At 37.2% G+C, this 13,922-nt stretch overlaps 1 protein-coding gene across 3 annotated transcripts in view; it reads right to left on the bottom strand.

Annotated features, from left to right (window-relative positions):
* LCLAT1 (lysocardiolipin acyltransferase 1) overlaps positions 1–13,922 on the bottom strand; it is a 185,045-nt gene that overhangs the window by 36,837 nt on the left and 134,286 nt on the right. The window lies entirely within an intron of this gene.

The raw sequence follows: 13,922 nt of genomic DNA on the forward strand, positions 1-13,922 counted from the left end.
AATGGGCACTTTCAGAACATAAAGGATAATTCAGAGGACTTCATATGACAGAAGATTTTGCTTATCCATTTTTCTACCTGGCACTATCTAGATTCATTCTGATTGTTCATGAAAACGGTTATTCAATCTTTCTTTAAGGTGAAGATTTCAGTGCTACAGGGGAAAAAACGATGTGTATTTCACTCTAAGCAGGGGGATTTATGTCACTGATGTGGAAACTATTAAATAGCTTTCAACATTTAAAAAAATTAATTTTGCAAGGCTAAAATTGCTTTAAATATCTAAATATGTTAGATATTTAAACACTTCTTTAAACATGAAAGCAATTCCTAAGAAAAGCAACACACAGAGAAATCTGGAGAAATAAATATACTAAAATGCGACACGCAAATTGGTCTGCCTTAGAATAAATCTGCATATAGTGTCCCGAAGTGGTACATTTTACAAAGAGAATTAAAGCCATGAAATTAACATTTTAATGAAGCAGACAGACTATTGACGTCAGGACTAGTCACTGATTGCAGCTTCCAGGTGGCCTAATGAGATGAAAATGAAGTTTATACCTTCAGCTAGTCTAGGCTAGGGCTGTTTGGAGATTATGATTGAATTTAAATTAGAAGATACTGCTGTGTGCAAACATGTTTAGGCTAGCAAGTGGTCTCTGCAAACCTTGGCACCATAAATGCTTAATAGAAAGTATTTATGCCTCTCCTCACCCTCAGCCCTCAAGTACACGTCCTAACCTAACTTTTTCTAAGCACTGTCCTAAGACCAGTGGGAAATGACTGTACTTTGAAAAACAGTAAACAGCTTCATCAGAATGATCGATCTTAATCATGTTACAGGGCCATGAAATGTAAGGATCAAAGGGGCACATGGACACCAAGTGCCCCCTCCCACCTTAGGGTGAATGTTTCAAGCACAGGGACACCTTGGGGCAGTCTTTTTCATTGCAGGCAGCTTTTATTTTACAGTAATGCTCTCATTATGGGAGGAAATTTGAGGCTGAAATTGATCCCCTTGGGACTCTCACTCCTTTGTTCTAGTTTTATTCTCTAAAAGCAAATGCATGATGCTATTAGCTTTTGTGCGTAATGATTTTTTGAATATTTAGAGCAGAGGTAGGCCAACTGCAGGCCAGTTCCACCTCTATTTGTGCAGCCTATGAGCTAAAAATGTTTTTTTCCCTCCATTTTTAAATGGCTGGGGAAAAAAAAAAAGAGTATATTTTATGACATGTGAAAATCATGAAATTCAAATTGCAGTGTCCATAAATAAAGTTTTAATGAAACACAGACCCTTACTCACTTGCACCACAATAGCAGAGTTAAGTAGTTGCGAAAGAAACCATATGGCCTGCAGAGCCGAGAATATTCACTATCTGGACCTCTCCAAGAAAGTTTGTCAACTCTTCTCTTAGTCCTCTCTAAGAAGTCACAGTTCTAAAGAACGCAGGAAAGATTTCCAGACTACTGGATGGATTCCAGTCTGTCCTTGTCCCTTGCAGGTTGCCGAGGTCTGGGAAGAAGGAGTTGAAGGGTCACGCAGTTGTAGTCCATAAATGACACACATCCCTTCACCTCTGTGTGGGCCAGAGCTAGTCCTAAGGTTCAGATTAGCTGGAAGGGCTAATTTGATTTGGGCATGTATGTTTCTGTTCCCCCAGGAATGAGAGAAGAACAATGTGGATGAGCATTAGTAACCACCATGGCTTCTAATCAATATAAAAGCAATCACCTGCCCAATTCCTCCCTAACCTTAATGTTATTCCCCAAAAATAACCATTTCCAACACTTTAAGCTGTTTATTCTCATGTTTACCTCCATACAGCTATGTAAAATGCCTATGCTGACATTTTCTACTTTTTTTTCCGCACTCTTCCTGTTATCTACTTTCTACTATGAAAAATGAGGATTTTGTAACATTTATTCCTATTTATTCCTTCCTTCCTCCATGGCCCTAAATACAGTTGTATCATAATCTTGGTAAGGTTAACATTTAGTGTTTACATTAAAAAACAAGGCAGCTATTCACAATGTAGTTTTCTAGTAGCTATTACATCTTTTTCTTGTGCTACTGATCATTTTCCCTGGAGTTAATAACGGTCTTGGTTTTCTGTTTGCTTAGTTTTCTAGAAACCTGCCACTAGCTCATCTCCCAACTTAGCCAGAAGTACAAATCTTGCAGTACCGTCGCACACACCAGACAGCCTATCACGTTCATCCTCTTGGAGAAGTTCTTTGTGGAACTCTCCACGCTCCCACTCTGATCAGGACTATGGTCTCAAGTCCTGATTGTGCAGCTGCCATCCTGGTTCTCCCTTCATCATTGTGCTGGAGATTCCCTTTCCTAGTTGAAATGTCCTAAGTTATTGTTTTACTGTCTCTGAAAGAAAAGTTGTGCAGTTTCCATTTCTAGAGATGTCATCTTTCTCTAGATTTATATGTGCTTGATCTAAAGACAAGTGGTGGGAAACAGGGGCTCAGTTAGCATGACTGAAAGAGCACACCATTCAAGGATCAATGTGCGGGCAAAGCCTTCCAAGTAGATGGCCAAGGTGCTTGCTTAAGATCACTCCTGTATTTCAGAGCATTAAAACAAAAGCTTTCGGTTACTATATGTGTATGATATATAGAAAGGAAGAAAAAGAAAGGCATTCGGGAGAAATGATTAGATTAACTGGTCAGGAAAAGCTCTTAAATGAGACACAAAACCAATGATTTTGGACAAGTTCAGAGTTTAGAACAATCCCCAGTGCATGTGTGTCCAGGTAGAAACCTAAGACGGCCAAAGATGAGCAGGATCTCAGTCCAGGATGAGGAGTACAGAAAGCATTAACAGGTTACCTCGGACACAAACCTTATCTCTTTAACCATTTTACTAAAGATTGGCTTCATGAAAGAACTTCTCAAGGCTTTCTAACTCTTGGGGTTCAAATACTTGACCTGGTTGTATTGTGCAGAAGGAATGAAAGAAACACTCTTCTGGAGGGGGCATTTTCCAAGCTGCTAGTAAGATTCAATAAGATCCACCATAGTAGAAAGTGTCTGTGATTTTAAAAGCTCAGTAATTACACTGCTGTACTGTTAAGAGCGCTGCAAGGATAATCTCTCACACACACTTATCTGCGCATTATTTCCTGGTAAAAACCCAATGAGTTTTCTATTTCTCTATCTGACTAAACCTACTGTAGCCTAAGGCTGGAAATCCTTTTGAGAAAGAAACTGGGTAGATAGCAACCAACCAGTCCCCTAACAGAGTTTTTGCACTAATAGCCTACTGTTGGCGTTGGCCCCAAATCTCTCTTGTTCCCAAATTTACGCTATTCCTTTCTTTTGTATTTTTAGTTTTTTATTTATATGATCAGTTCAGTTCAGTCACTCAGTTGTGTCCAACTCTTTGTGACCCCATGGACTGCAGCACACCAAGCTTTCTTGTCCATCACTCTCTCCCGGAGCTTGCTCAAACTCATTTCCATTGAGTTGGTGGTGACATCCAACCATCTCATCCTCTGTCATCCCCTTCTCCTCCCACTTTCAATCTTTCCCAGCATCAGGGTCTTTTCCAATGAGTTGGTTCTTTGCATTAGGTGCCCAAAGTACTGGAGCTTTAGCATCAGTCCTTCCAATGAATATTTAGGACTGATTTTCTTTAGGATTGACTGGTTTGATCTCCTTGGAGTCCAAGTGACTCTCACGAGTCTTTTCCAACACCACGGTCCAAAAGCATCAATTCTTTGGCACTCAGCTTTGGTTATGGTTCGATTTTCACATCCATATTGGAAAAACCATAGCTTTGACTAGATGGACCTTTGTCGGCAAAGTAATGGCAGATAGACTGAAAACCACAATCACAGAAAACTAACCAAACTGATCACATGGATCACACACAGCCTTGTCTAACTCAATGAAACTATGACCTGTGCCTTGTAGGGCTACCCAAGACAGATGGGTCGTGGTGGAGAGTTCCGACAAAACGTGTCCACTGGAGAAGGGAATGGCAAACCACTTCAGTATTCTTGCCTTGAGAACCCCATGAACAGTATGAAAAGGCAAAAAGATATGAGACTGAAAGATGAACTCCCCAGGTCAGTAGATGCCCAATATGCTACTGGAGAAGAGTGGAGAAATAGCTCCCAAAAGAGTGAAGAGGCTGAGCCAAAGCAAAAATAACACCCAGTTGTGGATGTGACTGGTGATGGAAGTAAAGTCTGATACTGTAAAGAACAATACTGCATAGGAACCTGGAATTTTAGGTTCATGAATAAAGGTAAACTGGAAGTCAAACAGGAGATGACAAGATTGAACATTGACATTTTAGGAATCAATGAACTAAAATGGACTGGAATGGGTGAATTTAATTCAGATGACCATTTATATCTACTACATTTATATCTACTACTGTGGGCAAGAATCCCTTAGAAGAAATGGAATAGCCCTCATAGTCAACAAGAGTCCAAAATACAGTACTTGGGTGCAATCTCAGAAATGACAGAATGACCTCTGTTTGCAAGGCAAGCCATTCAGTATCACAGTAATTCAAGTCTATGCCCCCACCAGTAATGCCGAAGAAGCTGAACGGTTGGTTCTATGAAGATCTACAAGACCTTCTAGCACTAACACCAAAAAAAAAAAAAAAAAAACAGATGTCCTTTTCATCACAGGGGACTGGAATGCAAAAGTAGGATGTCAAGAGATACCTGAAGTCACAGGCAAATTTAGCCTTGGAGTACAAAATGAAGCAGGGCAAAGGCTAACAGTTTTTCTAAGAGAACACACTGGTCATAGTAAACACCCTCTTCCAACAACATATCTCTTATGTCTCTTGACTCTATACATGGACATCATCAGATGGTCAATACTGAAATCAGACTGATTATATTCTTTGCAGCCAAATATGGAGAAGCTCTATACAGTCAGCAAAAACAAGACCTGGAGCTGACTGTGGCTCAGATCATGAACTCCTTATTGCAAAATTCAGACTTAAATTGAAGAAAGTAGGGAAAACCACTAGACCATTCAGGTATGACCTAAATCAAATCCCTTATGATTATATGGTGGAAGTTACAAATAGATTCAAGGGATTAGATCTGATAGAGTGCCTGAAGAACTATGGATGGAGGTTTGTAACATTGTACAGGAGGCTGTGATCAAAACCATCCCCAAGAAAAAGAAATGCAAAAAAGCAAAATGGTTGTCTGAGGAGGCCTTACAAATAGCTGAAAGCAAAAGGCAAAGGAGAAAAGGAAAGATATTTATGTGATACACCAACTGAATTATACTATTTACAAAGAAATTACATGCAACATCTATGTCACTTTGTTGGTATGTCTCTGGCACTGCACTGGGGAAAAAAAAACACACACAGAAACCCTGCCAAATAACTTAAATGCTTTCATTAAAATGTATTATTTTCTGCATCTGTTAACTTTGGAATATGAAGTTTGCACCACTGACCATGATAAATGGGTTTGTGCTAAACCAGTCATATGCATGTGAATAATGAAAAATATTTTTGGGTGTGAAGTTAACAGGCCACATGCAATTAAACCCACAATCTTGGTCTTACTGGTCTTTAACCAAAAGAAATAATAAATATACTGAAGTAAAGTAAGTGTTCTGCTCCGGTTGTTTTACCACTTCAATAATTATCTTCACTCACAGAGGAACTTTAGTGTTGAAAAATCGCCCAGAAATACGACAACAGTTCTTGGCATGTAGTAAAAATATTTGAAAAGTGATAGCATACCATATTCAGACTTAGAATCCCAAAATTTAGGCTCTCTCCTGCAAAACTACACAGACCTATTATTTGAAGGCCTTGGTATATATATATCACCTTGATATAAATAAACCTTGTAAGGTATTATTTTTAAATATACCTAATTAAGGTCAGCAAAGCTCAGTGTAGCTGAGTTTTGATGGATGGATGAGAACAGTGCTGGTGAACAAGGTCAAATATTCCAGTTGAGAATGAGCACAGTGTGTTCAGGAAGCACTGAGAATTCCAGTTTAGCAGAATAAAGATAAGGTGGAGGTATCAGGATAACTCAAGTTAGAGCTTGCACATAACTGTACTCAGTTCATTAGTGACTGGAATGAAGGATGAAAACTTACGAAAAATTCTAGGTCTCCTATAAAAATCAGGAAGAGAAAGAGACAAGGAATGGGAAACCAAGTAAGAAAGAAAAAAGTCAGGAGCTTGCTGTACACTGGTTAATAATTTATCATAGAACAGTACCTAGAAAGAAAACAGATATAAGATGGGAGAAATTCCATACTAAGAAATGGGTGTATACCAGAAAACAATGAAAACTGATTCTCTTTAAGTTTCAGGGAATAAAAGATACACAAGAAATTTATTCACAAAAAAAAGCTAGGATTAAAAATGATCTTTACAGAACACAAAGAGAAGGAAAAAAGGTCAAAGACAAACCAATAAAATTTACAGGCATCATTTCTGAAAACTAGCATAATCGAGGGGATAACCTTTAAGTTCATGATTTATGGGGGGAAATATATGTGTATATAATGCTCATTTTATGTTTCATTAAAATAAGAGGATTATATAATAAGATTCCAGTATGGCATAAATGTTGTATATACCTTTAAAAATGTCCAATACTTTGTTTCATTGTTTATTCCTAGGTAAGTATTAATTATGAACTGTTACATTTCAATTAAAATGGAATTCCTGAGACAAGAGTAGAAAGATGGGAGATCAAAATCTTATACATTATACAAAGAGACCTTCCCAAATAATAGTTAATTCAACAGAAAAAAACTGGCCACTTTGGTATAAATACTTGGAAACTGTGATTTTGAAAATGTATACAGATCCCCACACATGCTATTAAAGGACTCTCAGTAAATGAGGCTAAATGAAATAGCAATACAACTTGATGCCAATTAATAAAACTAGTAAGCCAAAAAAGGAATTCTTAGAAGAACTCTAGTCTAAGATTACATAACAATCAGTTATCTGACAGATTTTTGATCAAATAGAGTAAAAATTTTCAGGGTAGAATCTAGATGGTGGGTACATGGGTGTTCACTGTTAATTCCTTTGAATTGTGCTGTATATTTTAAATTTTTCATAAAGAGATATTGTATAAAAACCAACTAGGTGAATTGACAGGGCTCTTTGAATACGGAGAAAACATGTATTCTGGCATAAACAAGTTTCTGAAACTTTTGATTATTTTTCCTTAATTTTAGAATAACATATACACATAGAGTAAAAAATCAAAGCACGATAAGGCTTATGATGAAAAATGGCACGCCCCTACCATATCTTTGGATGTGTGGGGGGAATAAAATGGAGAGTCATGGAATGATGATCTTAGAATTTTCCATATTCTGATGAAACTCATAGGAAGTTGTTTTCTAAAACACAGGGAGCCTAGTACAGCAGCAGTTTCTTAGTGGTGCTTTGAGACAAGAGAAAAAGGAGAAAGCTCAGCTGACTAAGAAAACAAAACAATAATCTCTGAGACCTGAAAATGTGTATCATTGTCCAATCTATTGATTAAAACCCCAGCCTGAGTAAATATTACATGAGAGGACTGGATTATATTTCCTCGAAAAGTGATTCAGGAAAACCTGTGTATTAAGTCTCTAACTAGATAGATGCTAGGATTAATCTCAGGTAAAATCTATAAGGAAAATATGCCATTTGCCAGACTTTTAATATTTTCATATGGAGCTTGCAGACATATTAAGATTTAATCGACCAGCCAGATTAACTGGCTAGTGATACTATTTTTTAAAGGCAATGATAAATTCTAATTAAATAATCCCAACAATAATTTAAATGAACAATTTACCAAGCACAGGAAAAGTATTTTCTTGAATATGACTTTCTTTGGAAAGACAAAATATAATCGATCTGATATTTTACTGACATTTAATATTGAATCGTATTATTAAAGTATAATAGTCTCAATAATTTTTAAGTCTAGGACTTATTTCATTTTGGCTTAAGTAATTAGATAACTGAAAATTGCATTGGATTTCTTGAGTGTTAACTTATATGAACTGAGAATCAAAAAGATATAAAGGTGAATGCAGAGGTGAGGGGCAGGTAGGTAGACTGATACACAGTTAAATATCACTCACGAAAGTCCAGGAGATACAAAATTCCAGGTCTATTAAGTTTTTATCTAAGTCCAACTTGGTCATACAAAACAAATTTCATTGTAATATAAATGTAAAAGTAAATGTCTTAGTTTTCAAATAACAAATATGGTTGATAAGAAACAACTTAAAGAATTAGAACATTATCCTAAAATATTTAATTTTGTTGTATAGAATCATAAAAGGGTCAAGTCAGGGCAACACTGAAACAAAAATCAGCATAAGTAATAAATATAATTCTTTTTCCTAATGGGGTCTTAGATTTAGCTCATTTCATTTCACAAAAAGTAGATTTTCAAGTGTTGAGAACGATTTTTGAATAACAGTTTTGAGATACATCTACTAAAATCCTGGATTAAAATCAACCACCAGTGAATACAGTCATAAATAATGATTATTAGTATGATCCATATGCCACAATATACTTATCTACTGGATTTGATTTGAAATTATAAAAGTTTTTCAACTAAGCCTTTATTGTCCAGTCTTTCAACATTGAGGATAGGGAATTCAGGAGCTCTTTAATTTGAATTAACTGGGCAGAGCTATTTCCCAGTTCAGATTGCTTTAAGAATGGCATTTTGATTGCTTTATGTATATCTTGTAAAAGGAAACAGCTAGTAGCACTTTGGCAAATAATAGTTCCTAATGGACATACCTTAATAAATAAGTGACTCTGTTGTTGACATTTGTAATAAGTCCAGTAACTGAATGGATATAAATGGATGCTATTAAAATGAAACAGATTAAACAATCCTCCAGCAGTTTTATTCACACCGTTCTCTGCAACCCCTTTCCTTATACGTGAAATGATGTATTATAAACAATATAATTCATTCTGAATTGAGAAAGTCACATTCATAAAGTTTCACTATACATGACTAACTATTAAGCTAGGAAAAATATTTTCTTATCTATCAAAATATTTAATATTCCCTTCTATTAATAAGTTCTGGTTCATTTCTGAGATGCTCCATCACTTCTTTTCAAGGTGCATGTTGGAAAAAGAGAAATGGATTGGAGAGGAAGAGTAGACAGCATCCATCCATCCACATTTATGGAGTGCTTGGTAGGTGCTAAGCCCTGTGCTGAGAGCTGAAATCAGAGATGAACGATAACTCTTATGATATTAACAGTCTGGTAGGAGAGACAGACATATAAATAAACAAATCACTATATAAAGGAAGCTGAGCGCTGAAGAACTGATGCTTTTGAACTGGAGTGTTGGAGAAGACTCTTGAGAGTCCCTTGGACTGCAAGGAGATCCAACCAGTCCATCCTAAAGGAGATCAGTCCTGAGTGTTCACTGGTAGGACTGATGTCGAAGCTGAAACTCCAGTACTTTGGCTACCTGATGCAAAGAGCTGACTCATTTGAAAAGACCCTGATGCTGGGAAAGACTGAAGGCAGGAGGAGAAGGGGGTGACAGAGGATGAGATGGTTGGATGGCATCACTGACTCAATGGACATGGGTTTGGGTGGACTCCGGGAGTTGGTGAGGGACAGGGAGGCCTGGAGTGCTGCAGTTCATGGGGTCGCAGAGTCAGACACAACTGAGTGACTGGACTGAACTGATACTGCCAGTATAAGAATGTACTAGATACAGAGACATTCAAAGAAAGAAATATAATGGGAGGGATGAGGCAGGTAAATACTTACTCTATTTCTTTAAAAAAAAAAAAAAAGAGAGGTGAAATGGTGTAGTATGTTATTAACTGTTCACATGTTTGTTCCCTTAATAGTCTGTGGGCTTTAGATCATTAAGGAAGATAGGCCTATGTTTTTTATTAACTTGTAGTTTCAGGGTCTGATTATAGGGAGTGCTCAATAAAACTTTTGCAGGATTATTTCCTCTGCTACTATAACATTTCAAAAATAACACAAGAATATAATATACTTGTTTTTAACAGCTGTACACACTGATAACCTACATTTAAAAATTAAATAAATATATTATTTTATTTAATGCAATAAAAATAGTGCCACAAGGACTTTCATTTTTTGCCCTTAAAGGGTTTAGTATAAATATTCTAGTTCTTAATTCAATGCTAAACTCAAAGCTTGGGTGCTACAATCTGTACCTGAACAGTTAATTAGTAATACTCACAATGTGTTTATGGAACACTTTAGTGTGGCCCAGGTATTGAGCTAAATTCTTTACACAGACTGTCATTTATGTTCCTGACAATAATCCTAAAAGGTGGGTATCCTCAGTTTACAGATCTGATGAGGGTAGTTTAGCAGGTGGAAAGTAATATTTTTTTCTTCTATAGTTGCAGTACATACATTTTAGATACACAAACTATTTGTACAATGCACTAATCTGTGGAGATAGCACCCTTTTACCTGCTAATTAACAAATGCAAAGAAAACTGCATATCAGCTACCCAATTTCACCTCCAAGTTAAAGGACTGAAGAGAAGGGAACATTTAGAACATTAAACCTGTATCATCACAGCATGCTTTGATGTTACATTAGGGTATTTCATTAGTGGTATCTGGACAAGTAATGTCTGGCACATTAATTAGCCTTGGCTAGGCATATCCTTGCTGGTTTACAGGCCCTTACTATTTTCTCTGGCTTTAATATGATTTTGGCAACCTTGAACTTATTTATGTAAAAATAAATTGACCTGACCCTTTTGCATGCTCAAGGATCTGAGTGTTCTATGTATATTTAATATTATGTCCATGTTACTACCTGCTGCTAGATAATTAGTTCTTGAAACTCTTCCTAAGTTTCAAGCAGTGAACACATATGATCTGTTTTAATGTCAAGTTTCCAGTCCAAGTTTGTAATTTGCCTATTAATTTCCCTCTGCTATGTGGGAGCCATGCTTCATCACTCCCAGAATATGTATGAGGACCCACCGTCACATTAACAGTGGCTAACAAATAGGCGTATTACATCGTGGTAGAACAAATCAAATCTCCTTTCTAATGCACTCTTCACTTCTTTTAAAAAATCAAGTGATTTCCTTGCCCCCTATAAAGCTGTTTCAGCTAATAGATAGCTAAGCAACTACCTTTTTTCTTCTCTAAAAGGCAGTCTCTCAAAAGCCCTTGAGTATTTTAAGATCAGTGGGAGAGGTTCAAAGTGAATAGCTGACAAAAACTATTTTAAGTGGTGTTTTAAGCCACATCTTTACCCACAAATATTCTAGAATTAGGAGCAGTTTGGAGGAAAGCCCTTTTTTAAGCGGAAGGATCCAGAACTCTTACACAGGAGGTTCCAAGAATCTTGTCTAGATATTCGTCTAAGAATTGAATGATTCTATGAGTGAAATCAAATACACCTGAAGGGCAGAGCTGAAGGCAGATATCCTTGAACTCTCAATCATGAGGAAACATATTTAATATCACCCCTGTTTCAAAACAAACAATTCAATAAGATGAAATTGAAAATGCCATATATAAGAGAAGCTGGCTACAAGGGATCTTTCGCAAATGCTGGACCAACAGCAAGAAAGAATCCTACCCTGTTGCTAAATATTTGTCAAAGACAGCAGAAGAGCCACAGAAGCTTATAAGAGCAACAGAAGACCCGAAGGGCACTATTGATACAAATCTAGTGGGTGAAAGTTCATCCCTTATAGTAGGATACTCTGATAGAGCAAATATAAAGCAGCTTTTATTTAGAGTTTATCTATCTACAGATATACAAATGTGGGGTTTGTGTTGTTGCTTTGATTTCTAGTGTAATAAACAAACTCGATTCACCCATAAACTCGATAATACTAGTGCTTAAAGAACGTACATCCAATTTCAGTAGTTTTATAATTTGAGAATTAGGGGAACAGGTGAAAAACACATTCTTACTCAGCTGCATGTCTAATTTAAGTCTTTAGTAGATGGCAATACACTACCCCCTTTCTCTGCTTTTCTCTCAACACGGCACCCCTCGTAGTGCTTCTCCAGGCTCAGAATAAACACACTCCAGTACCACTCCTTCCTAAATTCAACCAATTAAAAATAAATAGAAGCAAGGTCACCATCCAGTTCTGTTGCAGAGGGCTCTAACATGATATCCTAGAACTCGTGTTATTGTGCTGCATGCAAAAACCCCAGAGAGATGACAACATTTTGTTCTCAATAAAACTAAATGTGGAATTTGAAGACATAATATTTAAATATTCTGAAGCACACTGTCATGAAAGAGCTATGGCAGTAGGAAGTCCCAAGGGAACCTGAGATTTAATATCTGATGAACTGGAAAGCAGGCCAATTTGCTAGAGGTTTGATTTGCCAAGTAACCAATTTGCAGAATTTACAAAATGTACTCTTTACCAAAATCTTGTTTAACTATCCAGTTCATAGCAATTCAAACTGGAAAGGAAAAAACTTTTTTTAAACAACTTTTGACAACTTCTGAGGTTTTGATTGGCTTTCATTGGCTATCTTATTAATTTGCTACAGCTGGACAAAGTTGAGGGGGAAGAGGAAGAGACTGAAAGGTAAGGGGAGAGTCTGAAGCCTTAGGGTCGTGGAGCTCTGGTTCCAATGGCTGTGCTGGCCTCTCTGATGGGACTTTGCTTCCACTGTTTTGCCCCCTCTCAACCACTACTTATGTGAATGTATGGTCTGGCAGAGGAAAGAGACCCTCTGAAGAGGATGTCTGGGGCCTAGATACAGGGCAGAAACTGGTGAGAAGGAGGCAAGGTGCTTTTCCCCAAGGACTGAGTCCCGGGGAAAGAGAAAATTCTGACTAAAAGCTCAAGAACTCTTTCCCGGAGGAACTTCTGCCAGGATGCAGGAACACAGGGCTGCCTGGCCCTTGTAGAGATGTGGAGCCATGCCTCAGGCAGCGACACAGTGTCTCCTGCTTATTGTGCCAGCCGCGGGGTGACCTGGTCATGGTGCTTTCCCTGCGTGCACTGCAGAGCAGACTTCTCCCAGAGGGTCAGAGCCCATGAGACAGCAATACTTGATAATTCTAGTGGACACTTGGAGAGAAATGACAAGGTTCAGCAGCCAGGTTGGAGGGGGCTCCAAGATGGGACTTTCTGACATTAGTCCGAGCTCATCTGCACCTTTGGGCCAGGAAGACTTGGCAACATACTTTTTAAACATTGTTCTTGAATTAAAACCAAGTTGCTCCACAGCTCTGCTGACACCCTGATTTCAGATTTCTAGGAGAAAATAAATTTCTGTTGCTTAAAGAAAAAAAAAAAAAGTCAGGGATTTCCCTGGTGGTCCAGTGGCTAAGACTCTGAGCTCCCAATGCAGGAGGACTGAGTTCAATCCCTGGTCAGGGAACTAGATCCCACACACAGCATCTAAGACCCAACACAGCCAAATAAATAAATAATAATTTTTTAAAAATCGAGTTTCTCCTCTTCTAATAGAGACAAATTATTTGTCTAAAGGGAGAACTGTTCAAAGAATTTTCCTTAAACAATTGAGTTCTTCACACTATATATATTGTTAGGAAAGGGAGGAAATTATAAAGTATTCAGTTTTAACTCTTTTATACCATTTAGTTTTCATTTTCTCTTATTGTCATCTTACTCTCTGAAAAAACTAAATTAGATAAATAGCCTGTTCTAATAGATGTAAAAACCTTATATCATAAGAGAACTTTTCAGGCTTCAGAACTTCAGAAGATAAGTTGATGCATCAAAGTCTGTATCTCTGAATCACAGAATTTTAAATTCAGTACAGTCAGTTTCTATTTAAAGTTCCCCTAATGTGTTTTCTATTTCTGAGAAATTGTATAACAAATACAGTCACTAAAAATAATCTCTTTGAAATTACAGTAACGGCATGAGAAAGATGCTGCATTCTGTA

The sequence above is a fragment of the Odocoileus virginianus genome, chromosome 2, assembly GCF_023699985.2.
Source record: "Odocoileus virginianus isolate 20LAN1187 ecotype Illinois chromosome 2, Ovbor_1.2, whole genome shotgun sequence".
NCBI classification, from domain to species: Eukaryota; Metazoa; Chordata; class Mammalia; order Artiodactyla; family Cervidae; genus Odocoileus; species Odocoileus virginianus.